The 24,442-nt window shown below is 45.0% G+C and overlaps 1 non-coding gene across 1 annotated transcript; it reads left to right on the top strand.

Moving 5' to 3' along the window:
- The first annotated feature begins 2,643 nt into the window (after window positions 1-2,643).
- trnag-gcc (transfer RNA glycine (anticodon GCC)) lies at window positions 2,644-2,714 on the top strand. Its single transcript has one exon. It is a non-coding gene; the product is annotated as a tRNA-Gly (tRNA).
- The last annotated feature ends 21,728 nt before the right edge of the window (window positions 2,715-24,442 follow it).

Here is a 24,442-nt window from a genome sequence, read left to right on the forward strand (position 1 = left end):
GGTTTAAAACATGGATTTTTACAAGGCTTTTGTTTCGGCCTCACTCTGTTTAATATGCTCAGTAAAACTTTTGGCTGAATGAAATTTTCCCTCCATTGGAGGAAAACCAGCTGAAGTGAGGAGAGAGAGACCCAGGAGCTTCTCTTTCCCTCTGACCTGGCTGGATTAGTAAAAATGTGTCTGCAGTGATTTGAGAAGATGAGAGGTGAGAGACACCGGTCTGAAGTCGTTGTTGACCTGGGTTCATGCTTTCTGAGAAGCAGAATGAAGACTGATCTTCTCCAGAGCTCTGCTGCTGAATGACTGTCAGTGGAGAGCTGGAAGAGTTGATGCTGAGCTGGAGTGAGTTCCTCTGCTGAGGTTTTACTGTCATCTACTGACAAAAAGTTTGAAGACGCTGGGGACTGAGCTCAGGATCGCATACATTATCTACCACAACTCCTTTATTCAGTTCAGAGCTCTGATCGGCACATTTGATGAACGTCCTGCTGGACTGTTTGAAGAGGTTGAAGTCAAATTTACCATCATGATCCAAGTCCTCCAATACAAGCTGAACTTTCAGCTGAATTTCTTGAAGTCATCGTGACTCAGGTTTTCATTTCCTTTTGTCAGGATGTCGTCATTCCATGAGCACTGTCAAGGCTGTCAGGAGTCTGCATCACCTTCCTGATTTAAGGTGGTAGTATGTTGGTCTAGGAGTATGATTCTCACTTAGGGTGTGAAAGGTCCTGGGTTCAATTCCCGGACAAGCCCTTCAGTTGTCTCCCACCAATAGTTTTCAGGTTGGTCAAAGAGAATGTTAATGGGAAATATTCTAATGGAAACCTTTGAGAAAATGGCCCCCATTTGTCAACAACATGAACACCTGGGGGGTATTGCACAAAAGCAGGGTAAATACATCCAGGGTAAATGTAAAATGATACACTATAGGAGAAAAAACAGTTTCTCAGCTTTTTTTTTCACATTTAACAAAAAGTGTCATGTCCACGATGATTCACATCCTTCTCAATAATCAATAGCAAAGCCTTCATTTACAGTGATCAAACTCTTCCTATAACTGCTGAGCAGCTTTTTGCATGTCTCCACAACTATAAATTACTTCCTCTCCATTATAAAACATTTCAAAATGCACCTTTATTGTTTTATGACTTTTAAGTCTGTTTTTCCAGTCTTATATTTTGTCATTTTAGTTTTCTCTAAAGTACAGTGGAAATCTCATCTCATGATGGTAAACCCAGTATCGTGTCTGGTCTCATGAGCTGAGAGTCTGGTGACACTCCAAGAAATTAAAAAAAAAGGAAATCTTGTAATTTTCCTTTGTTCCCTTTAGTCATCATGACAACAGTGGAAATAAGTTTAATGCCATCAAACCCCCTTTGATATGATTTTATATCATGTCACTCTAAAGGTGTGTGTGTGTGTGTGTGTGTGTGTGCGTGCGTGCGTGCGTGCGTGCGTGCGTGCGTGCGTGCGTGCGTGTGTGTGTTTCACACCAAGTCCCTTACAGCTGTATTGATTAAGCTGATCCTTCAGCACCATGGACAGCTCTATCAGTCCTTTTCCACTGGTTCCTTCTCAGTCTTACTCCACTCGGTTCTCTCTGGCCGGCCTTGGCCCCGGTCGCTTTCCATCATACAGAGTACCGACTTGGTGTGGGGGGAGTTGTCATAGCAACACAACATGAAACTTGAGTTTTTATGGGACAAACAACTCTGAATGGCATGGCTCCTTTTTTCAAGAAAATGATCTGTGACCCTGTCGTACAAACTAGGTGTCTTTTCCAGGGACTTGACCAGTGACCTCTCAATGGCCAGCAGAGCTAGGCTGCTTAAACAGCCTTGGCCCGTTGTGTTGCAGGTGTAAGACTTGAGCCGCTTTACACAGGAGAAGCTCCTCTCCACACCTGCAGATGTAGCACCAATCGTTGCTACTAATGACAAGTTTGTACAGCTGAGGCATTGCACTGTCCAGCTCCATGTCTTTCAGAAACAGCAAGAAATCACATAGCTTTACCCTGTTGCCCTGCAAGTCCTGGTTTGATTAAAGGACATGAAGTTCAGACCTCAGTCTCCCTGAATCAAAGAACTGGCCAGAACATTTCAGGACACTCTGGTAGGCCTCCTCTGGAAACATTTTTTTCATCTCATCAAATTTCCCTGAATTGACTAATTCCAAGAAGCGCATGCTTTCCAAATTCGCAAAACACTGAAGTATCTGCTCTGAGAGATTGTCGAGGATGGCCATGTACAGATTTCTGTAGCATCCTTGGGATCCTGTAATTGTGACAGACGGTGCTTTCTCAGGGGCTCAGTTTGTGGGTCTGATGTGAGATCTGCTTCTTTGGCATAAACAGCTTCAAGGCGGTTGAGACTTTTGGCAATGTCTTTCCAATATGACATGACTTCTTTCATTCTCTTACCACTGTCCACTTTAATGCAAAAGTACACAGGGAACTGAACCCCGGTCCCCTGCGTGACAGGTGGGGATCGTCACCACTATACTGACAAGGAGAAGCACATTGCTGTCCACTGAGTCCAAAGACTCTGACCGGAAGAGTGAAGGTCACAGTGTGGGGGGGAGGGGTCAGAGGTCACAGCAGTTGGACCAGATGTCTTTTCATGGTGGAATTTTGCCCATATGTAAGCATTGGTGGTTCAGTGGTAGAATTCTCGCCTGCCATGTGGGAGACCCGGGTTTGATTCCCGGCCAATGCAGCACTCTGCCTCTGCTAGAGCTGTTGAAGTTCCTGAGAGATCCAGGTGTTCATTGGGAAGGCAGTCATCTCCAGGGTGAAAAGCAGAGTCTACATCTGCTGTTCATGATCAGCTGTCTGGCTGCTGTTCACAGTGGAAGAGACATCATGTAGTTACTGTCATGGAGGCAGGAGTGGTCAGTGTGTGAAGAACATTACCTTTAAGCCATCAACAATGTGATAGTCAGGCTTTCCTCATTTTAAAAATATCAGAAAGTGTGTGTGGAGGGCGATATGAGGTGAATCCACCTGCACAGCCTTCCAGCTGGACTGTTGTGAGCGCCGACGGTTCGCGGGGCAATGTTTACTTTACTGGTGCTGCCATGGCTGCTTCCACTGGCAAGAAAACCTCCACAGTACTCCGTTGTAGCGAAGAAATCAAAAGACAATATTTTCCAGTTCCACAGGATGATCTTCTTACAGGAGTGATCAGGTAACTATCACCGACAGAAAACGTAACTTTCATGCTGCAGCTGCGGTAAGAAAACTGTGAAGCCTCCGTCCCCGCATACGTCGACACAAACCAAACCTGTGACTGGACAGCAGTCTGGTCCGAGAACCCATCCCTGAGTCTCTCAGAGGGAGGTTCCACTAAACGTCACCATATAAGCTCCAATCAAGATTATCTGAAGTCAATAAAACTTTTCTGAACTTACTCTCAACTTATTTCTCTTAACTTATCATTACAAAAACATTCTTAATACACTCTCAATCTGCAGTATGCAATGGAAACAAACATTCGAAATAACAAAATAACTGCAGACCTCTAAGTATAGATTCAATGTATGAAACACATCCTTCATAAGATAAATTAAACCAATAAATGGTGTTTCCAGCAGACCTCTAAGTATAGACTCAGTGTATGAAACAGATCCTTTATAAGATAAATTAAACCAATAAATGTCCATTGTAAGCCTCATGTCTCATGATTTGGCTCCTATAACTGGGATTTATAAAGGGAAAGAGCTGCATGGTTTGATAAATCAGATGATGTTTCTGCTTTTGGTGCTCGTAGACTTTTAGTGTGGATCCTGTGAACCTGTGTCCACTTCAATGGAAATAAAATGATCTCTCCCCCTCTCTCTCTCTTTCCACTGTGGGAGACTAAAAAGTCAGAACACAAAAACCCTGGACGAAGAGACTGTCTCTTAGGTGGACTAGAGCCGTGACTGAGGGATCACCAACAGAACATCAATCAGCTGATGAATTGATCTAATGAGACAATCAGATCAATCAAACAGCTGATTCATTGATTAATTGAGGTAACCTGGACCCAGAGGATGTAAGCGTTTACTGAACCCCGGGCTCCTACCACGTGGAACCGGCTCCCAGTTCTGCTCCTTTCTCTCGTTTCAATGTAATTTCATTCTATTCCTCCGTGTCATTGATGATGGTTCCTCTTGTAGCCCATGTCCTCTCTGTTTATATATGAAATGTATGTAGATACAAGAAACTGTCTGTCCTATCTCCTTCTCTTTCTGTCCCCTCACCCCAACCGGAACAGCAGGAAGCTGTTCTCCTCTGAGTCTGGTTCTGCAAAGGTTTCTTCCTGTTAAAAGGTAGTTTTTCCTTTCCACAGTCGCTTATGCTGCTCATGTGGATCTGTTGGGTCTGCTCTGTAAAAGTGCCTAGAAACGACTATGCTGTGATTGGCACTTCATAAATAAAGCTGAATTGAACTGAATTGAATCCTCCACAACAGGTGATCAACGAGGCCCCTGGCCTGCAGAGTCCAACATCTGGTTCTTCCTCCTCTGAGTGAGCAGCCTGGAGCCGGAGCTCCTTCAGCAGCTGTGTCACGTTGGTAAAGCCAGGTGTGGCTTCGTCCAGCAGTCTGAACCTGTGCTGACGCTACGGGGTTTCCCTCCACGTCACTGGGGGCCGGTCGCTCCACCAAAGATCCAGACTCCTGATAGTCTTGAAAGTGATTGTAAAATAATAATTTACTTTTACAGATAACTATGAACAATTCAGCACCAGAATAAATTCAACATTTCAGAGCGCATGTGTGTGTTTGTGTGTGTGGTGTGTGTGTGTATTGTGTGTATGCTCACCCGTGCCCCTCTCTCCCTGTTCCAAGAAAGATACATTCTGTGACTTGATGCAGCAATGGCCAGTTGACACTTCAAGGTTGGATGAACACTTATGTGTGTGTGAAACAGGTAGTGTGGCCGAGCGGTCCAAGGCGCTGGATTTAGGCTCCAGTCTCTCAAGAGGCGTGGGTTCAATTCCTGTTACTACCAATAAGGAGTTCTTTCTCAGACTCATCTAATGAGCCATGATTTAAAGTCTTCTGGCTTCTCAGGGAAATGTCTGACTTGATGTATACCTTCAAACTTCACCAAAAGACAAATGCAGCCTGGAGTTACAGAGCCACTGTCACACATTGATAACAGTGTTTAAGGCTGTGTGCATTATGGCTTCACTGTTTGTCTCATAAAAACTCGAGTTTTGTGTTGCGTTGCTTTGACGACTCCACCCACACCAAGTCGGTAGTCTGTATGATGGAAAACGACCGGGGCCAAGGCCGGCCAGAGAGAACCGAGTGGAGTCAGACTGAGAAGGAACCAGTGGAAAACGAATGATAGAGCTGTCCATGGTGCTGAAGAATCAAAGTATCAACCTAGTATCCTTGTGAGGGACTCTGTCTGGAATGCTCTGGTCAGAGGCGCACACACACACACACACACACACACACACACACACACACACACACACACACACACACACACACACACACACACACACACACACACACACACACACATCATGTAAAAGGGGGAAGATGAGATTTCCACTTTACTTTGGAGAAAACTAAAATGACCAAGTATATGACTGAAAAAATGACTTTTTTAATTAACAGTCAAAAAACAGTAAAGATTTATTTTGAAATGTTTTATAATTTGCATCCATGCATGGCAGAGGCATGAGCTTGATCATGAGCATGAACTTCTTTCCACAAATTAAAGTAAATATTTTCTTTTTAAAGTGCAAACAATAGATGTAAAACTGTAACCAAAGTCCTCCTCTATCAATCCAGAGTGCACAGAGCTCCTGTTAGTCACAGTGTTTACTACTATTCTCTGACAGTTCTTACATATTGTCCATGTCTTGCCTGTCCCTCGGTTGCCCTTCATTACTTCCACTGGGATCCAAAATGCTGACACTCAAACAGTTAGTAAAGCCTCTAATGAGGGGACACCCTAAAATCCAAGCAGGAGTGTCCCTGGAGACAGGTGTCATGGAGACATGTTATAATAAGGAGTTCATTGCTGAAACCAAATGGTTAAAAATCCCAGTGGAGACATGCAAGAAGCTGCTCAGCAGTTATAGGAAGAGTTTGATCACTGTAATAGCTAATGAAGACTGCTATTGATTATTGAGAAGGATGTGAATAATTCTGGAAATGACACTTTTTGTTAAATGTAAATAAAAGCTGAAAAACTGTTTTCCACCACAGTGCTTCTTTTACATCATCTTATTAACTTTTAGAAGAAGCCTGGATCATTTCTGGTTAAAAAAAAAAGTCGGTCAGTCAGACAAGGCTCCACTTTCTCAGCCATGGTGGACAGGAAAGCTGTCTGCTTTGTCTCACTCATAAGTGAGAGGTATATGGACACCAGAGACTCTGCTGTCAGGCCTGGGTAGCTCAGTTGGTAGAGCATCACACTTGTGTGACGTTCTTGTGTGGGTCTATAGTCTGACAAATCCCCTTGCAAAATTTATGGTGCTTCCAGGTATCTGTGTCCAAATCTCACGCCATTTGTATCCTGGTGATATGCTGTATTTTATTGCCACAGTGTCAAGTATGAGAAGTCTCCCAGGTTCTGTTGACTTTGAGAGAGTCTTCCTCTGGGACTTCTTTGACTGCCATGAGCTGGATGTGATGTTCCTGACAGAGATGTGGCTGCTTGAAGGTGAACTTGTCCGTTACTGGAACTCTGTCCCTAGAACTGTGGCTTCTTCAGCTCTCCCAGCATGCTGTTGGGCTCACTTGGGGCCCATTTCCGTCTTGGAGGATTGTTTGAAGTGGATGAGGTCAAAGTGACCATCATTCAAGGCATTCATGACTACTGTTTTCGTTTCCTTTAGTCAGGATGTCGTCATTTGATGAGCACTGTCAAGGCTGTCAGGAGTCTGGATCACCTGCCTGATTTATAGAAAATGCAAGGTGGGCTTGTTGGTCTAGGAGGTTCATTTAAGGTTTGAGAGGTCCTGGGTTCAAATTCCTAGATGAGCCCTTGGAACTGTGATAGCACTCTCCACCAAGTGGCTTTCAGCTTTGCTCATCAACCAGGGCCTTTGAGTTAAATTTCAGAAGCTTCTCTGACTTTGTGTTGGAGTTGGCTGATCTCTTGTTCATGACCAGCAGCAACATTTCCACTGCCAACAAGGAGACGGAGCCTGAGTCTTTCCACAGAGTCTCCTGTTCTCTCGTTTCCACGGCGATGGAGCGTGAGAGCTCTCAAAAAATTCCACATTGGGAGCAGTTTCTAAAAAGTAGTGTTTTCAGTGTCTCCAGCTCTGTTGTGGTGTAAACAGACACCAAAACACAGTGAAGGTTTAGTGTTTTCTCTTGAAGCCTCTGCAGTGGAAACGGCCTTATTTTCAGGCAGCAGACCAAAACAGTGTTGTCAGACAGAAGAGCTGGAGGACATGGTTCCTGGAGAGAAGCAGGACTGAGTCCTCCAGTGGTTTCATTTAGGATGTGAAGGACTCAGCAGCACAGCGGCCCAGCAGGAGTCATGGCTGTGTGATGCTTCAGCGTTTGACGTTTCCCCCTCCCCTCCTGGGTCAGGGTTCTCAGCTCACTTTGCAGAGTGTCTGTTACACATCAGTCACTACTTGGACATTAAAATTCTGCTTTTGCGGGGGGGTGGGGGCGGCAGTTGTGGGTGGCGGGGGGTCCTGGATGTGGGGTTCGGTGTTCCCTTGCCTTCCGGGGGGGTCTCCCACAGGATATGACAGTTGGATGACGCGGGAATGTGAGTGTGTTTGGGGTAGGATGGACTGTGTGTGTGTGTGTGTGCGTGTGTGTGTGTGCGTGTGTGCGTGTGTGTGTGTGTGTGTGTGTCTGTGTGTGTGTGTGTGTGTGCGTGTGTGTGTGTGTGTATGTGTGTGTGCGTGCGCGTGCTTGTTAGCGTGTGCGTGAGAGGGTGTGAGTGTGTTGGAATGTGAGTGTGTGTGTGTGTGCGTTTGGTTTAGGGATGAGTGGTTGTGTGTGTGCGTGTGTGCATGTGTGTGTGTCAGTATGAGTGAGTGGGTATGAGTGTTGGGTTGGGGCGGGGGGGAGTGAGGCGGGAGAGGACAGGGGGTGGGAGGGGTGGGCCGGGCGGGGGACGGGCGGGGGGGTGGGTTCCGGGTGGGGGTGGTGGGGTGGGGTGGGGTGGGTTGGGGTGGGTGGGGGGGGGGGGGGGTGGGGGTGGGGGGGGGGGGGTGATGCCCTGGATCTCGGGGTGCGTGGCCGGAGCGCTGGGGGGTGTACTGGCCTGGGGCGGGTAGCCGCCCGTGTGGGCTGGTTCTCCCGGGGGGGTCATGGCCCTCCGCCTGGGTGGGGGGTTGGCTCCTGGGCTCTTGGGCCTCGGGCTCTCGGCCCTGCCCGCCCCGGGCGTCCGGCGCCCGGGGTGGACCGGCTCCTGCCGGTCATGGCTCCGCGGGGCCCGGGCCCCGGGACTGCCGGGGTCCCCGGCCGGGGCTTTCCTCTGCCCCGTTTCTGGACCGGAGCGTGGGCGTCTGCCTGGGGGGGCGGCTTGGATCCGGGCTCTGTGATGTCCGCCGGCTGTCTGGGCTCTGAGGGCCTCTCTGGCCTGCTTCTGGCCTTCTCAGAGGTCAGAGGTCATATATGCATGATCACTATCACCATCACTGTCACCATCATATTCACATGATCACGTTGATCTTTAATCACTCTTTACATACTGGGTTACCTTGTCTTCTTGTGGTGGTTAGACTAATGGTGATCTGTAGCAGACCTCTCTTGATGCACGCCCCGAGTTTACTACTAGTTACTACCAGCTATATTCAAAAAAAAAAAAAAAAAAAAAAAAAAAAAATACGGTTTGTGGTGTCCTTGCATTTCCCTCCTCCCCTACACCTCCTTTTATTTTTGTGGCCTGGTCTGTTCACTAATATGGTTTGGAAAAAAAGGGGGAAAAAAAAAAAAAATGTATGTATGGTTCTGTAATTTTCTGTGTTGGTTGTCGGCTCTGTTTTGGTGTTGTCTAGATTGGGGGTTTGGGATTGTTCTAGGTTGCGTGTGGTGCGTCGACAACACTGTTTTGTATTGTGACTTTGTACATAGGTTGTGCCCCCCCCGCCCCCCCCCCCCCCCCCCTCCCTTCCGTTCTCCCTCTCTTTATCTTTCTCTCTTTCTGTCCCTGCTCTCTGAGCGTTTCCGTCCCGGTCCTGTCCGGTAGCCATGCCGGATGCCAGCTTTAAATAAAGGCAGCAGCAGGAGGAGACTCAGTCTCATCCTGCTGCTAATATTAAAATCTGTTCGGATAGTAAAAGGCTACAATCATACAATATTGCACGCCCCAGCTACCGAACAGGACAAGGGAAAAAAAAAAAAAAAAAAAAAATTCTGCTTTTGAGTTGAACAGGTGAAGCTGCTGCAGCTTTAATACCAATGATGTTTCATGAGGCGATGAGGTGGCTGTGGGTCAGTGGGGAGAGTCGTCTGATAATTGGGAGGTCGTTAGTTCGATTTCCGTCTCCCCCTGTCTGCATGTCGAAGTGTCCTTGGGCAAGACACTTAACCCTGAATTGCCCCCGGTGGGTGGACTGAGCGCCTTGCATGGCAGCTGCCTCCCCCGGTGTGTGAATGTGTGTGTGAATGGGTGAATGCGATAATACAGTGTAAAGCGCTTTGGTCTCTGCTAATGCAGATGAAAAAGCGATATATATATAAAAAAGAAATGATTCAGTGATTTTCTTTCCTTGCAGACATTAGAAAAACCTCAGAGCCAGGGGAACGGCCGCTCTGTGGAAAAGTCCTGTTGTGTGTCACCAAACACTGGATGGAGATCCAGCCACTCCAGAATGCCAAGGAGAGAGGGATGGTGAACAACATGGGGGAGGAGAGAGTCCTCCTGGGGGGAGGACAGTGTCTGCTGCTGCTCTGCAATGCCCGGATATTGAATCTAGAGAAACAGCTGCAGTGGAAGAGTCGGAGGAGGAGAGCTGGAGAGAGTGGAGTGAGATGCTGACTTCTTCACTCATCAAACACACATTTAGTCTTCAAGTGAGGAACCCTGAGGGACAGGAGGACACCCAGTCATGGAGTTTGGGCATTTAAAGAGCAGCTGCAGCCTTTTTCATTCCACTCTGACTGGAGGAGTCCTGCTGCTCAGACTTCATGATAACACTGCTGTATTAGTTGTGTTTCAGGAGGAGGCCAGAGGGGGGCACTAAGAAAGACCATGGAGAGGATTGTGGAGGAGCAGCAGCAGGTCAGCTGACTGACAGCAGAGAGAACATTCGAACTTTGATATCTCTTCACTGTTTCCATCATTTCACATCTTTTCAAATCAACTGGATCAAAATAAATGTATTTAGTTCCACTAGAGGGAGCTGGAGAAGCACAGTTTGAGAATCCCAGCTTTCTGGAAAAGGCCCAATATAATCCAATCCTCTGTGATCCAGAGAAAGAGAACCAGGTCCAGAAAGCCTCAGATCCAGAACCAGGTCAGCAGAAGCTTCTGGAATGATTCAGTGTGTGTTGAAGACTCATTGTCCTGCCCCTAAAATTATTGCAGATAATTGTACTGCTTTATTTTGTACTGTTTTTCCTGTTGGCTTTTATTTTGAAGCTCAGTTTTGAATAGGAAGTGGTAACAGGAAGTTACAGCGGCAGCCATCTTGTTTTAGTTCAGTGTGAGACATGTGCCTCGTGTTCGTCAGCTGCCATCTGCCTCTTACGTTGTGCCTTCGACATCATCGTCTGTGAGTTTTGATTTATATTTGAAAGAAGAAACATATTTCTGTATTATTTCTGTACTGTGATTATCAGAAATGTGGTATTTGTAATGATAAAGATACAGCACTGGTTTGTAGACCATTGCACTGTGTTTCTATGCTATCAAGCTAATTTAGCTCTGTATTAGCATGCGCTAAGAGCGTCTTCCTTTTCTTTTTTACAGTTTTACTCCATCTTGAATCTGTCTGAATGCTTGTTGAGTCCTATTTGAATTCATGTGGAAATCTAAGTAAATTGGAGCTTTGTAAGCTAACTGCTGACTCATCTTTGCTTTTAAGAGAAGTTAGGCTACTACTGAATTGTCATTAGAAACATGCCAAGGAGAGCAGGATAAGGCTGTGGCTTCACTTTCCAAAGTGTGGTCACTAACTGGATCTTTCTCTGTTCAGATGAGTCGGAGCTGTTTGGAAATGATTTGAAGCTGCTCACTAAAAGACTTTCTGAATGTCAGAATGTGTGGAGAAGATGCTGAGGTGACGCTCCTGCACTGCTTGGAATATGGGAGGAGGAACAACTGGCCTCTAGAAGATGTGTGGAGTTCCACTAACAGCCTCTCAGTCCAACAGGAGGCTGTGGAAAGATATTGATGAACTGAGCCCAGGAAGTGATCAGTACTGATCAGCTCTGCTGCTGCTTCACAGCTGTCAACAGAGCAGGAAACACATCAGGAAGCAGCAGACAGACCACTAAGAAAAGATCCAGGAGAGTCCAGGAAGAACCGGATTTTTATCCTCTGTTTTTCAACAAATAAACCATCAACTAAAGAGAAACTAGCCTGACTGGAAACTCTGTTTCCTGCTCTGTTGGTTCACTGCTGCTCCACCTGTGGAGTCCTGATGACAACTGGAAAACTCTCTTTACTGCTGTGACGCCAAAGAACTGCTGACTGTGGCTGTTTCCTCCCGTTTCCATGGAGACCAGTGGCAGCAGTTTTCTAAAAGCTGTGTTTTCAGAGGCTGTGAGCAGCATGGTGGTGGAAAGAGGACGGAACAAGAAGTAGTTCAACAGACTTTATTAGAACAGACATTGAACATGTTCCCAAATCAATCCAGTCAGGAGGGAATTCTCTGTGTTTCCTTCTAAACCAATGAAACAAAGCTCTCAGACAGGAAAAGAGTTCTCTGACTATCAGCTGACATCAAGACTTCAATCAGGAATTTAAGCTTCAGAGAAGATGAGAAGAAAACAGAAGAAACAATAAACCAGCTTCACTAAATATTGATCAAAATAGAGTTTTTATGAACAAAGAGGACAAATGAATTTGCACTGTTTCAAAGATTGTGTCTAAGATCTGTGTCTCAGTAGTTTGATCATTTTTACTGAGCTGCAAACAATTAGAAATCATTGAAAGTTGAGGATTGACTTTAAAATGTGGTTCAGAGGAATGAAAAACTTCAAGCAGAGAATTACATGACTGAACAATTCATCATTTTTCTTCTGCAGTCAGTCCAAAAGTTCTCCTGTTTTCTGTCACATGACTCAGAAATGAAGAGATTTAGTCTGGAATCACTTTGAAAATCAAAGCAGATTGTATCTGAGAGCATGAGAAGAACATCTGTACAGTTGTTTCTACACCAGTCTCACAGAAGCAGCAGATGTTGTTGATCTGAAAACGTTTTCAGAGTGGTTCTTTGGATAAATCTCCTTCAGGATGGTGAAATGAGGGAGAGCAGCAGGGCTGAACGCTGAAGATCTCCTGATGCTCCATGGTTCCATGCTGGACTCTCACAGCTCTTCACACTGCACCACCGACACTCAGCAGCTCTTCTGCTGCTTCCTCTGTCACTCAAAGCCTGATGAAGTTCATCTCCAGCTGCAGAGAGATGAGAGGTGGAGGTCAGAGTGTGTGAAGCAGTGAGGACTTCAGTCCTGTTCAGAGCAGCAGTCAGCAGCTCAGAGCTCATGAAGGACCACCACTGTCAGACCAACACAACGAGCCTGTGGCTCCTCTGATTGGCTGACTGTGTGTCCTCTGCTGTCCAATCCTGAAGCTGCTCAGCGTTCTCCTCTCACAGCCTCACTGAGAGTCAAACACTGGATCTTTGTTCTCACACTGACTGTGTTTAGTCCAAACCTGCTGAAAGCAGCATGGACTCACTCCAACCATCTACTGACCTCAGAGTCTGCAGGCTGCAGTCTGGACTCTGCTGGAGAGCAACCAGCTGCTGCACATCTGGAGAACGCAGCTGGTTGAAATCCAGGTAGAGCTCCTTCAGGTGGGAGGGGTTGGACCTCAGAGCTGAGGCCACAGAAGAACAGCTGATCTTTGACAAACTGCAGCTCCTCAACCTGAATAAAGAGAGAAAGCAGCAGAATCAGTGAGGAGGAACCAACCAGATGTATTGATGGAGAAATGAGCAGCTCCACATGACTGAGTCCTGATCAATCAGCTGTTGTGTTGTTGTGGATCTTCATCACACGAAACATTCACACTCCTCCTCATGTCCACACACAGCAGTCAGCTGCTGCTGAGCTCAGTCCACTCTCTCACTGCAGGACCAGAGTCTCAGATCAGCTGCTGACAAACATTTCTCCTTCTACAACAGGAACAGACAGTCCACTGACCTCAGAGTCTGCAGACCACAGAGAGGACTCTGCAGAAAACCACACAGCTGAGAAACTCCTGAATCCTGCAGAGGGTTCCAGCTCAGGTCCAGATGTTCCAGATGTTTCTGGAGGGAGGGGTTGGACTTCAGAGCTGAGCCCAGAGCAGAACAGCTGATCTCTGACAAACTGCAGTTAATCAACCTGAATAAAGAGAGAAAGCAGTGAGATTAGAGGACAGAGTTTGATGTTGAAGTGACTGAGAGCTGAAGAAGGTTCAGACTGGAAGAGTTTAGAAATGTAAAGTCCAAACAGCTGAAGCCTCCAGAAGGAGAAGAGCTCTCATCAACATGCTGCAGAGCTCAGTCACTCTCTGTCCACACTACATCTGGATCACCCCGCCTGCTGATCATCTTGTCGTCATTCTCCCTCCTCTCCTCTCCAACAGGTGTGTCTGTTTAGCCATCAGAGAACGTGTGTGTGTGTGTGTGTGTGTGTGTGTGTGTGTGTGTGTGTGTGTGTGTGTGTGTGTGTTGGGGGGGGGGGGGGGGGGGGATTCATGACATGAGTCATGTAAATTATTCTCTTGAATCGGGTCCAGGAACATGTATTGCTCACATTTTGTGTGTCTCAGACAACATTCTTTCAGCTAATACATGTCAATGGGAATCATCTGGCCACGCCCCCTCTCCATCAACCCATGCTTATGTTATTGTGTCTTTTATTCAATCAGATATGAACCAGTTTTCCTGTTTTTGCTCTGTCCACTCTAAAGGTAGCTTTTAAGATGTGCTCACCCTGCTGATCAGTAACATTGATGGTGATCGTATGAATTCTAATTTAAAAGGGGGAACAATTCCATCCACTTTCTGTATGATTCACACATCTTGTCAGTCGGGTTCCATTCTCAGCTGAAATGTGTCCAATAGTGAATAAAGAGAGTTTGACTGAGGAGGCTCCTCCTCCATGACCCCATGGCTGGTGGCTGCCTAGAACGCTCAGCACAGCCTCAGTACCAGTGAGGAGAAGCCCCGGAGGCCGGGCCGCCGGCCGGGCTTTCCGGTGGGGAGACTGCAGGACGGACTGTGATCGCAGCAACAGAGAGTGTGATTCTAGAGCAGGGCTACTCAACCCTGGTCCTCGTGGGCCGCAATCCAGCATGTTTTAGATCTTTCCTTTGTCCAACACAGCTGATTCAAATGATCAGGATCGTTATACGGCTTCTGCAGAGCTTGATGATGAGGAACACACTCACCTGGATCAAATTGGCACTGCAAAAATGTCAAATCTGAGCAAGTTTTTTCAACTTGTTTTGAGTGAAAATGTCTCATTTTACTTAATTTAAGATAAATTTACTTAAAGGTGCATTAAGGAGTTTTTCAACTTTAAAAATACTTATTTTCCACCATAAATATATTACAAATTTTCAAAATATATTTAACATTAAATATAATATTATATTTGATCAAGATAAAAAGACTTGATTTCAGAGAAAATTCTCTGAAATCAAGAATTTATTTTGCTTGTTCTATTGGCAGATTTTTTTTTTACTAATTTCAAAGTAAAAATTTCTTGTAGGATTGTACTTCTGTGAAAATCAGCCTGGTGAGTTTAAGTCTTAAATCTTAGTTTTCAAAAAAAATTAAAAAAGTGCAGAACTGCTTCAAATGATCTATAGCAGCACAATGAATGTAACCATGTTTGAACATCAATCTAAACAAAGTGCAGTGAACAGTCCTTCCAGTCCCATTCAGGGATGCTGGGAACACAATAAGAGAAGGCCAACATTTATTTACATCCGTTCATTTTAAGGAAAGCACTTTGTGCTAATGTGACTCTTGCTCTGTTACGCTTTATTTCACTTTGTTTCGATGAAAAACACTGAAATGATAATATCAAGTCTTAAAACTTAAGTTTTCAAAAAATAAATAAAAAAGGTGCAGAATTGCTTCAAATGATCTATAGCAGCACAGTGAATGTAACCATGTTTGAACATTAAACAAAGTGCAGTGAACAGTCCTTTCCTACAGGAATGCTGGGAACACAATCAGAGAAGGCTGACATTTAGTTACTTCAGTTCATTTTTAGGAAAGCACTTCGTGCTAATGTGACTCTTGCTCTGTTGCTTCCCCTTGTGAGGTCCCCTGTCACACTAAACACTCTCTCTGCAAAAGCTTTGGAAGCTGGCATTGTCAACAGATCCAAAGCTAATGGTTTCAAACTGGAGTAAAATGCATCACATTTGCTTCGCCAAAACTCTACTCCTGTTTCAAAAGTCATGGCTTGTGAGAGCTCTTCCTTGTATTTGTTTATCTGCTGTTTGATGCCACATGTGGAGGACTTTGGTTTGGGCTTGGAACGGCACTTGGAGAGAAATCTAAAGACTGGTTGCTTTGATGAAGAGGATGGTGCCGATTCAGGTGCTGGTTCAGGTGCTGGATCTAGCACTTGCCCTTTCATTTCCTCCACATTGTCATCATCATCATCAAGGTGATCCTCATGTGTCTGAGTGCTCTGGACCACATACCCCTCTGCCTGCTTCAGGAGCTCCTGAATACTCTCCTCAGCAACATCAAGAAGGCTTTCACACACAGTGGGGTTGAGAAAACAAGCAGCTGCCACAAGAGGGGAAAACTTTTCATCTGTTGGATCCAATACCCAAGCAAACCGCTGCTTTAAGTTCAGTTTAGCTTTACGTGCAAGAGCAGCAAAGTCACGATGATTTGTATTTTGCTCAAAATCAGCAAGGTGGCTAACTAAATCCAAGACAGCAGGGACAATCAGTTACACTGACATGGTGTCACTTTGAAGAGTTTGTGTGTGCTCAGCAAAAGGCAAAACAAGCTCATGCAATGACTTGAGCTTTTGCCGCTCACTAGACAGCAAACTGTCCCACCCCATTTCATTAGCTACTTTGCAAAGAGATTCTTTAACTTTCAGGAGTCGTTCAATCATGTTGAAGGTACTTGACCAGCGTGCGGGGCAGTCATTTACAACAATCAAGCTGCACTCGTCTAAAATTCTCTGTGTTCCAACAGAAGACTTTCGAAAGAGCTTCACAATTGAGCGCGCTTTGTCAAGGAGTCTCTTTGCACTTGGTTCCTTGTTTATCATCTGGACCACGAGCTGCAGTGTGTGGACCACACAGGGCATTCGTTCCATATCCATGTCCATGTTTTGGTACCTAAGAACAATAAAGACAAATATACATTTAAAGAGACATTTTTGAGATGTTCTATAAAAAAATTATTTGAGTGGCTTACTGAACATCTTCTGTCTCCTCCTCTGATTCATTCTCGCCCAGGAGGGACTCATCTGGATCATCGGAGCTGGTCTCTTCGTCTTCTTGAGTAGACTGTTTAAATGCCGCCACCATATTGCTCCCATTGTCAGTTATAACAGTGAGTATTTTCTCACTTGAAATGCCCCATTCTTGTATGCACTTATGCACACAGGCCTTAATGGACTGAGCTGTGTGTGGATGGGCAACTTGTTCAAGAGCCAACACTATGTGTTCTGGTTTATTTTGTTCCACACAAAAATAGCAGCAGCTTATTGCCAAAAATGATGCAGTCAGTCCCTTTTTAGTCCAGAGGTCAATCCCAGTGGAAACTTTCCGGGCACCTGACAGTTTTTTTTAAACTTTGTCACTTCTGTGTCATATTGTTTCTCAATCAGATCGCTTTTCTTTGTTTTCTTTGGCACAGTGAGTTTTTTATCAAATGTCTCAATCATCAGAATGAAATCCTCATCTTCGATCGTGGTGACTGGCAACCCTGTACGTCCAATACATTTGGCAATAGCATCCTCTTTAATTTGTTGTTCTTTGGCATCACTTTTATACTTAACAGTACTTAACAGAGCCTTTGCAATGCCCTGATGTAGTATTTTTGCTTTCTTGACACTTGGTTCACCACCTTCATCAGTAGATTTCTGCAACTGTGACATAATACATATAAAATGAACAATTGTTATTTAACTTTTCTATTTCACATGTACTTACAAACAAGAAATGCACATAATTATAATTAAGTGAGAGGTAAAAATATAATATTAACTAGATTAATATATAATGAAAGCAGTGAACATATACATAATATATTAATTTAGACATATCATGACATTTTACCAACATAAACACACATAAGCATAAGTAATTGTATACAGGCTGACATCATGACGGTAAATGAAGTTTAACCCAGCTTGCTACCCGTAAACTTTCGCTGCGCACACACTACGTTTCCATACGGCACAGTAATGCAGAAGAAAAAAGCAATGTCAGCAATAGCAGCGTAGTTACCTGAGAGAACAAGGCGGGATGGACATTTTGTCGATGTCTCTTTAAGTTGGTCGTGTTCTTTCCACATATGACCTCTTCACATTCTTTACACTTCGTTTTATTTTCTTCATCGTGAAACATGAAATGGGCCCACAAATCTTGTCGCTTTCTTCCAGCTGTGGACATTTTCTCGAACTTTTAACATTGCATCCTCTTGGTGAGCTGTCTGCTTTCTTCCCGGGAGCCAGCTTCAAGCGAGCGCTCGCTCCAGTTCCGGTCTCAAGAAGTCGGCCCCTGATTGGCTCTTTATCTTCTTAGTCCCGCCTGTTCGCTTTTCTGAGTGGTTCTTTTCTTCTACTCACGTATGATTCTCTTCTCTGAATGGATTTCGTCACTGTGTATTTTTGTTTAGTCTTTATTTGTTCACGAGATTGTCAATCAATTTACTTATCGTCATCGGCTCAATGAATGACTTCTACTTTAGTTTTCGTTTCGTTTTTGTCTGAAAAAAAATATTTGTGATGAAATAAATGACGAAAATATTTAGTCAACGAAATTAACACTGCTCAGAATAACAGTTCGTGTCGTGCGCTATGGAAGCCTCACACGGACAAAAGTGCGGCAAATGAGGAAAGTTGGCTGGACCCAGGGAACGACCGGGTTCTCACTGCATCTAGATCGAGCCGAGGTGTTGTTTTTTATTTTAAATATACATTCACATTGAAGTTCTGGCATTTTTTGGAGCCCTGCCACAATATGGGTCAGCCCCGCCTCAGCCCCACCAGAAAAAATGCTCTGGCGCTGCCACTGTTTAAAAGAGGCAGCAAAGTCAAAGTTCACAGGTCAATATCTGTGCTGGAGCAAATTCAAACTTACAGACTGACATAATCTTACTCCCCCGATCAAGTTCTTTCAAATACTAGATCGTGTTTAGTCCTAAGACAAATTTTTAATTTACCCTTCTCTGGACCCACTGCTGTGTCAGGAGGACCCGGTTCAGGGTCAGGTGGACCTGGTCCAGGGTCAGATCTAACTGGTCCAGGATCAGGTGGACCCGAGACAGGGTCAGTTGGACGTGATCCAGGTTTTCTGGTTACTTTGACTCATTTTTTTTCTGTTTTTGTTTGCTGTTCAAGTATGAATCTTTATCTGCAGGATCTTCAACATTTGTTTCTGAATCTTTCCACAGGACTAAAGAGAGAGGAGATCCTCAGTGTGGATCACTCTCAGATCAGCCTGATGTCTGACCTTTAGTGTCAACACTACTTTACTGAAACACACTCAAACATGGAGTCTGACCTCAGAGTCTGCAGACCACAGAGTGGACTCTGCAGAAAACCACACAGCTGAGAAACTCCTGAATCCTGCAGAGGGTTCCAGCTCAGGTCCAGATGTTCCAGATGTTTCTGGAGGGAGGGGTTGGACTTCAGAGCTGAGGCCACAGAAGAACAGCTGATCTCTGACAAACTGCAGCTGCTCAACCTGAATAAAGAGAGAAAGAAGTGAGATTAGAGGACAGAGTTTGATGTTGAAGTGACTGAGAGCTGAAGAAGGTTCAGACTGGAAGAGTTTAGAAATGTAAAGTCCAAACAGCTGAAGCCTCCAGGAGGAGAAGAGCTCTCATCAACATGCTGCAGAGCTCAGTCCACTCTCTGTCCACACTACATCTGGAATCCTCCTGATCTCCTCTCAGTCCTCTAGCTTCAGACAGTGAACTGACCTCAGAGTCTCCAGGTTACAGTTTGGACTCTCCAGTCCAGAACACACAATCTTCACGGATGAGTCCTTCAGCTTGTTCCTACTCAGGTCCAGATGTTTCAGATGGGAGGGGTCAGAGGTCAGAGCTGAGGAGATCGCTTCACAGTGAGGATCAGAGAGTCCACAGCCAGAAAGACTGTAATGAGACCAGAGAGGACAGGACGCTATGAGAGAGGACACTTCGATGGACTGTTGGACATCAGAGCTTCACTTCTTCACTTTGGCTTCATGTTGACCTGGAGGAGAACCTGGAGGAGAACCTGGAGGAGAACCTGGAGGAGAGAACCTGGAGGAGAACCTGGAGGAGAGAACCTGGAGGAGAGAACATGGAGTTCCATATGCTTGGTTCAGTTCCTCATTTCAAGAAGTGGAAGTGAAGCTGAATGTCCAGATACACCAACCTGCCCCTCTGAACAAATATACCATTGCCCCTCACTGTCTCATGCTGAACGTTAATGGAGTGAGACGTGCTTCTTTGAGCTCCCATGAAACCTTCCCTAATTCCATAATTTATCGGATTTAAAATCTTTAACTTGTTTGCAAAGGCAGTAAACGTAGCAGTAGATGCACTGTTTAGGATCAGTGGAACCTTTGTCATGGCATCGAATCTCCGAAAATACAAATATGAAGGCGCTTCGAACACAAGGCCCAGTACCTCCCAGGCAAAGAGTTCCGACAAATCCGACCGAGCGTCACCCTCACCGGGGAGCAAACCGACAATGGACACCGAGGCTTTAAGGAAAGATATCCTGTCCTCTCTGAGAAAAGATGTGTCTGCAGTAATGAGAGAAGAGCTGAAGAATGTGTTAGCAGAAGACTTCGAGTCATTAAAGTGGGAAATTAAGGAGGTGAAAACTGAGATTGCTAACAGCATGACCGCAATCCGCACCGAAGTCGAGCAGCTGCGAGCCCATGTTAAAAGTGTGGAGAGCGGACTTTCAACATGATCGGATGAGGTGGTGGAAGTGAAAACAACGGCGACCGACCAGCAGAAACAAGTCGATGACTTGGCGGCTAAATGTGAGGATATGGAGTAGGGGTGTACTCAGATAGTCGACAATCCGACGATTCGTTCGAAGGGGCTTGATTCGACTGCCAATCACGCAGTCGAAGCATCAAAAAAAATGTGGTTATTAAACGAGGACCATTCCATTCCAGCTGTATGGGGGGGCTGAAGGACTGATTTTACATAGAATTGCTTGGTTTTTTTCTCCAAATAAACATGATATAAAGCCTATTTGATATACATGTTAGCCTATCAAATATACTGTGGAAAAATTTACTTAACTTGTAGTTTTAGTCAATATTCTATCTATTTAGTGTCTGTGAATCAACCACCATGGTGAGTGGCACAATCCCATTTTGCGCAGAGCTCCGTCACAGAGCAGCATCTCGGTGGTGATTTGGCTTCACTTTAAAAGTCTTACAATGTCGGAAAAAAACAGAACTTCAGACCAAGTCAAAGATGATCCAAAAAAAGTCAAATGCAAATTGTGTCCTTTCATATCACTTCACAACAACATGGCTTTCCACCTTAAACAGGTCAGTAGCCAGATCATTGGGCTAAGAAAAGACGGTTCTGTTACTCAATTCTCATTTTTAATGCTGACTTTTATTTTGTTTAATTGTAATATTTTAGGTTATAATTATATTATTATTTTTATTTATCTAAAAGGCTAATTGTATTTAATTTAGTGTTTGTTTTTGCATGGATGTTGCGCTGCGAAACGGACCGACACAGTGCAATTAAGCCTTTCATTTAATTTGAGCAGATAATGTGAGAAATTGTTTAGCCAAAAAATGTGAGCTTATCTGCAGAGATTATAGATATAAATAAATGACATGCTTTAGCCCGTTTGTTAGAAGAGGGTTTGGTTCTGGTCATTTGAACTATACTTCATTTGTTTGATGTTTAGAGTTACCGACACTTTGTTCCAGTCTGTGTTTCAGTGTGTAGGAAAAAAAATAAGTGTTGCTTTACCTGCCTGCGTGGTTTTTCTTTTCTTGCATTATTAGCGCAATCAGGGCTGGCTGTAGGCATAGGCGCCCTGACGCTCCGTGTGCCGTGTGAGCACCACTCTGCGCTGTGGTGCGCTGCTCCGACGCCCCGTGTCGGCACGCTCCGCAGCGCCCCCCCGCTCCCCCCGCTCCGCCAAACAAGATGATAGATTCGACTCTCAGCCAACTATTGGCAGGATCGGATGAATCAGATTCGACTGTGGGAATTCTTAGTCAGGGACACCTCTAATATGGAGGGGAGACTGAGAAGGGGAAATATCCACATTATGGCAATCACTGAACAACCCGGTTCCAGCTCACCCGCGGCGGTCTCCGGACTTCTTAAAGAGGCGCTGAAGTTGGATAAGGATGTGCAGGTAGAGCGCTCACACCGCAGCCTGACACAGCGGAAGCCCGGAGACAGACTGCGCGTGATCATCGCAAGGCTCCACAATAAAGGAGATGCTGCAGACATCCTGAGGAAAGCCAGGGATCGAGCCGGACAACTTCACCACAGAGGCAGCCCCATCGCCATCTTCCTGGACTCCGGCCAATGTTGCCAGAGCCAGAGCGGCCTTCAAGGGAGTAAGGAAGATGCTTCGAGGGAGACCGGGAGTCCGGTATGGAATATTCCACCCAGCCAGACTGTGCATCACATACGGAGACGTGGAGAAGGAGTTTTTGGATGCTACCAAAGCCATGGACTACATAAAGAAGCATGTCATCACCACAACAGAAAAGGAGAACTGAGTGACAGCACGCCAATTAAACACGTGAGGTGAAACAGTCTGAATGAAACTTTTACATTTGCACTTTGGTCACACTTGAAACACACTGGCCCTCATTTATCAATCCATCTTTCAAACGGGTGTATATCTGAGTGGTGAGCTCATCGTACGACGGGGCTCGCACGGCATTACAGAAACTTCCGTACATCGCCAATCTCAGCGTTTGAGTGATCAGGTGTTGATAAATGCAGCGGCTGAATTCGATCGTCATTAACAATGTTACGCCCTGAAATATTCATAGTTCCCAAGCCACGCCCAGTGAGGTCAAACACGGAAAAGGAGCGATTTTGGCGAAAAAAGAAACTTTTGGGAGCTGGAAATGGATCCTGTCAGGTCTGAGGTGGAGAGAAATCAGGAGGAGCTCTTTGGAAGAATAAAAAACTGAAATTAAAGGAGAAAAGAAAAACGCAGTCTGGAGGACGCTGTTCACGGCAGCGGTGAGCAGCGTCACCTGGATGAACGGACACCGGCTGAGGTCTGAACAGATTATAGATCCGTTAATTTAACCCTGATGTTACAAATAATGAAGCCGACTCATGTTGTACAGCTCAGAGTTTTATTGTTTTGTTTTATGATGTCTCAGAGTCAGACAGCGCGGCACCGCGGCCCGGTCTCCTCCCCACAGCGGGACGGTCCCACCGAGACGCATCTCGGACCGAACGGGACACAGCACAGGACGGAACAGGACCCGGGACTCAGTCCACTGAGGGCGGCGCGTGCCCCCCGCTGCTGGTGCTGCTTAAATTAAAGACAATTTATAGTTTTCATAGTTTTTCATAAAAAGTTTTCATAAAATGTTTGACTAAATGTCCTCTGTCTGTATTTAACCTCCCTTTAGTTCATATGTTATTTTCTAGGCTGCTGGCATCACATCACTGATTAAATAAATAATTTTCTATACTTTAGAGTTTATTTACATTTCAGTCGCGGTTCTTCAGGTCCTGTCTCCTCTGTCCAGACCCAGTGAGGCTCTGCTGGTTCCCGAATCCTCTTGTGGCGCAAGCGCATCAAAGTAACTCTGTCGCCAGTGCAATGTTGTGTAAACTACCTAAATAAAGTCACACACCTTTTCGGGGATGAACAGGAACAGCAGCGTTTCCCCCGCTGGATCTGAGCGTCTGAAGTTGCTCCGCAGCAGCAGCTGTTCGTCTTTGCGCACTGTTAAAACTGCTCCTCTCCGTGGCAGGATGAACCAGCGGACTTATTGAAAGTTAAAAATCCTTTATTAATCCCAAGAGGAAGAATTTTATTGGATATTCCTTAAGGGCATAATTTTATTTTTTTTATTTATTTATTTTTTCATCTGTACTGAATGTGTGCTGCTCCTGCTTTGTGGCGGGTTTGAGATGTGCTTTATCGTTATTTTCACGCTCCGCCAGGTTCTTCTGCTCTGTACCGCCAGTCCGCACTGACTGAAACTTGCGTACACGATGTCAGAGCTGTCGTGAGATTTCATCTTTCCGAACGATCACGACCAAATTGATAAATAACCAACCCGTCTTTCATATGGACGTACGACGGGCGTATGCCCATATACGGTCGTACTACCGTTTGATAAATGAGGGCCACTGAATTGCTTTTAAAGACGGTTTTAGAATAGGTTGTGGCACGTGAGAACACTGATTTATGGCTTAAACACAATGCTGTCACTCGTCAATTATATGGTTCATTACATGCACCAATTGTCTGTTTACTTTTAAACGTTTACTGTGAACTCACAGAAATGAGCTTATTGACCAGTGGTGATAATAGTGATCAGTTTGTTGACAGTGCTATGCACTCACTAAAATCTGCCCTTGACGTAGTGGCCCCGTTGCAGCTGAAAACCAATCGACCCAGGCGCGTTGCTCCATGGTTTAATTCTGAAACCCGTGTTCTCAAACAAAAAACTCGGCAATTAGAAAGACTGTGGCGTAAATCTAAATCAGAACAATCTCTGAAGGCCTGGAAATGTAGCTTGCTAAGCTATAAACAAACTCTTTTTAAAGTCAAGACATTATATTACTCTCATTTAATAGAAATAAACAAAAATAACCCTCGGTTTCTGTTCAAAACTGTAGCCAGACTGACAAACAGTCATACTGTAGTGGAACCAGTAATCCCAGAATCTTTAAACTGCCATGACTTTCTTAAATTCTTTAATGATAAAATCATAACCATTAGAGGTAAAATCAGTGAAGCGCTTTCCTCAGATCAAGCTCAGGGAATCCAGCCACTGCCGCCACCTGAAATATCTGAAATACTAGATAGTTTCTCATCAGTAAATGGGGCTGAGATTACTTCGATTGTAATGTCTTCTAAAACTTCGACCTGTCTCCTAGATCCAATTCCAACTAAGCTTTTCA

The sequence above is a fragment of the Salarias fasciatus genome, unplaced genomic scaffold (genome assembly GCF_902148845.1).
Source record: "Salarias fasciatus unplaced genomic scaffold, fSalaFa1.1, whole genome shotgun sequence".
Classification (NCBI taxonomy): Eukaryota; Metazoa; Chordata; class Actinopteri; order Blenniiformes; family Blenniidae; genus Salarias; species Salarias fasciatus.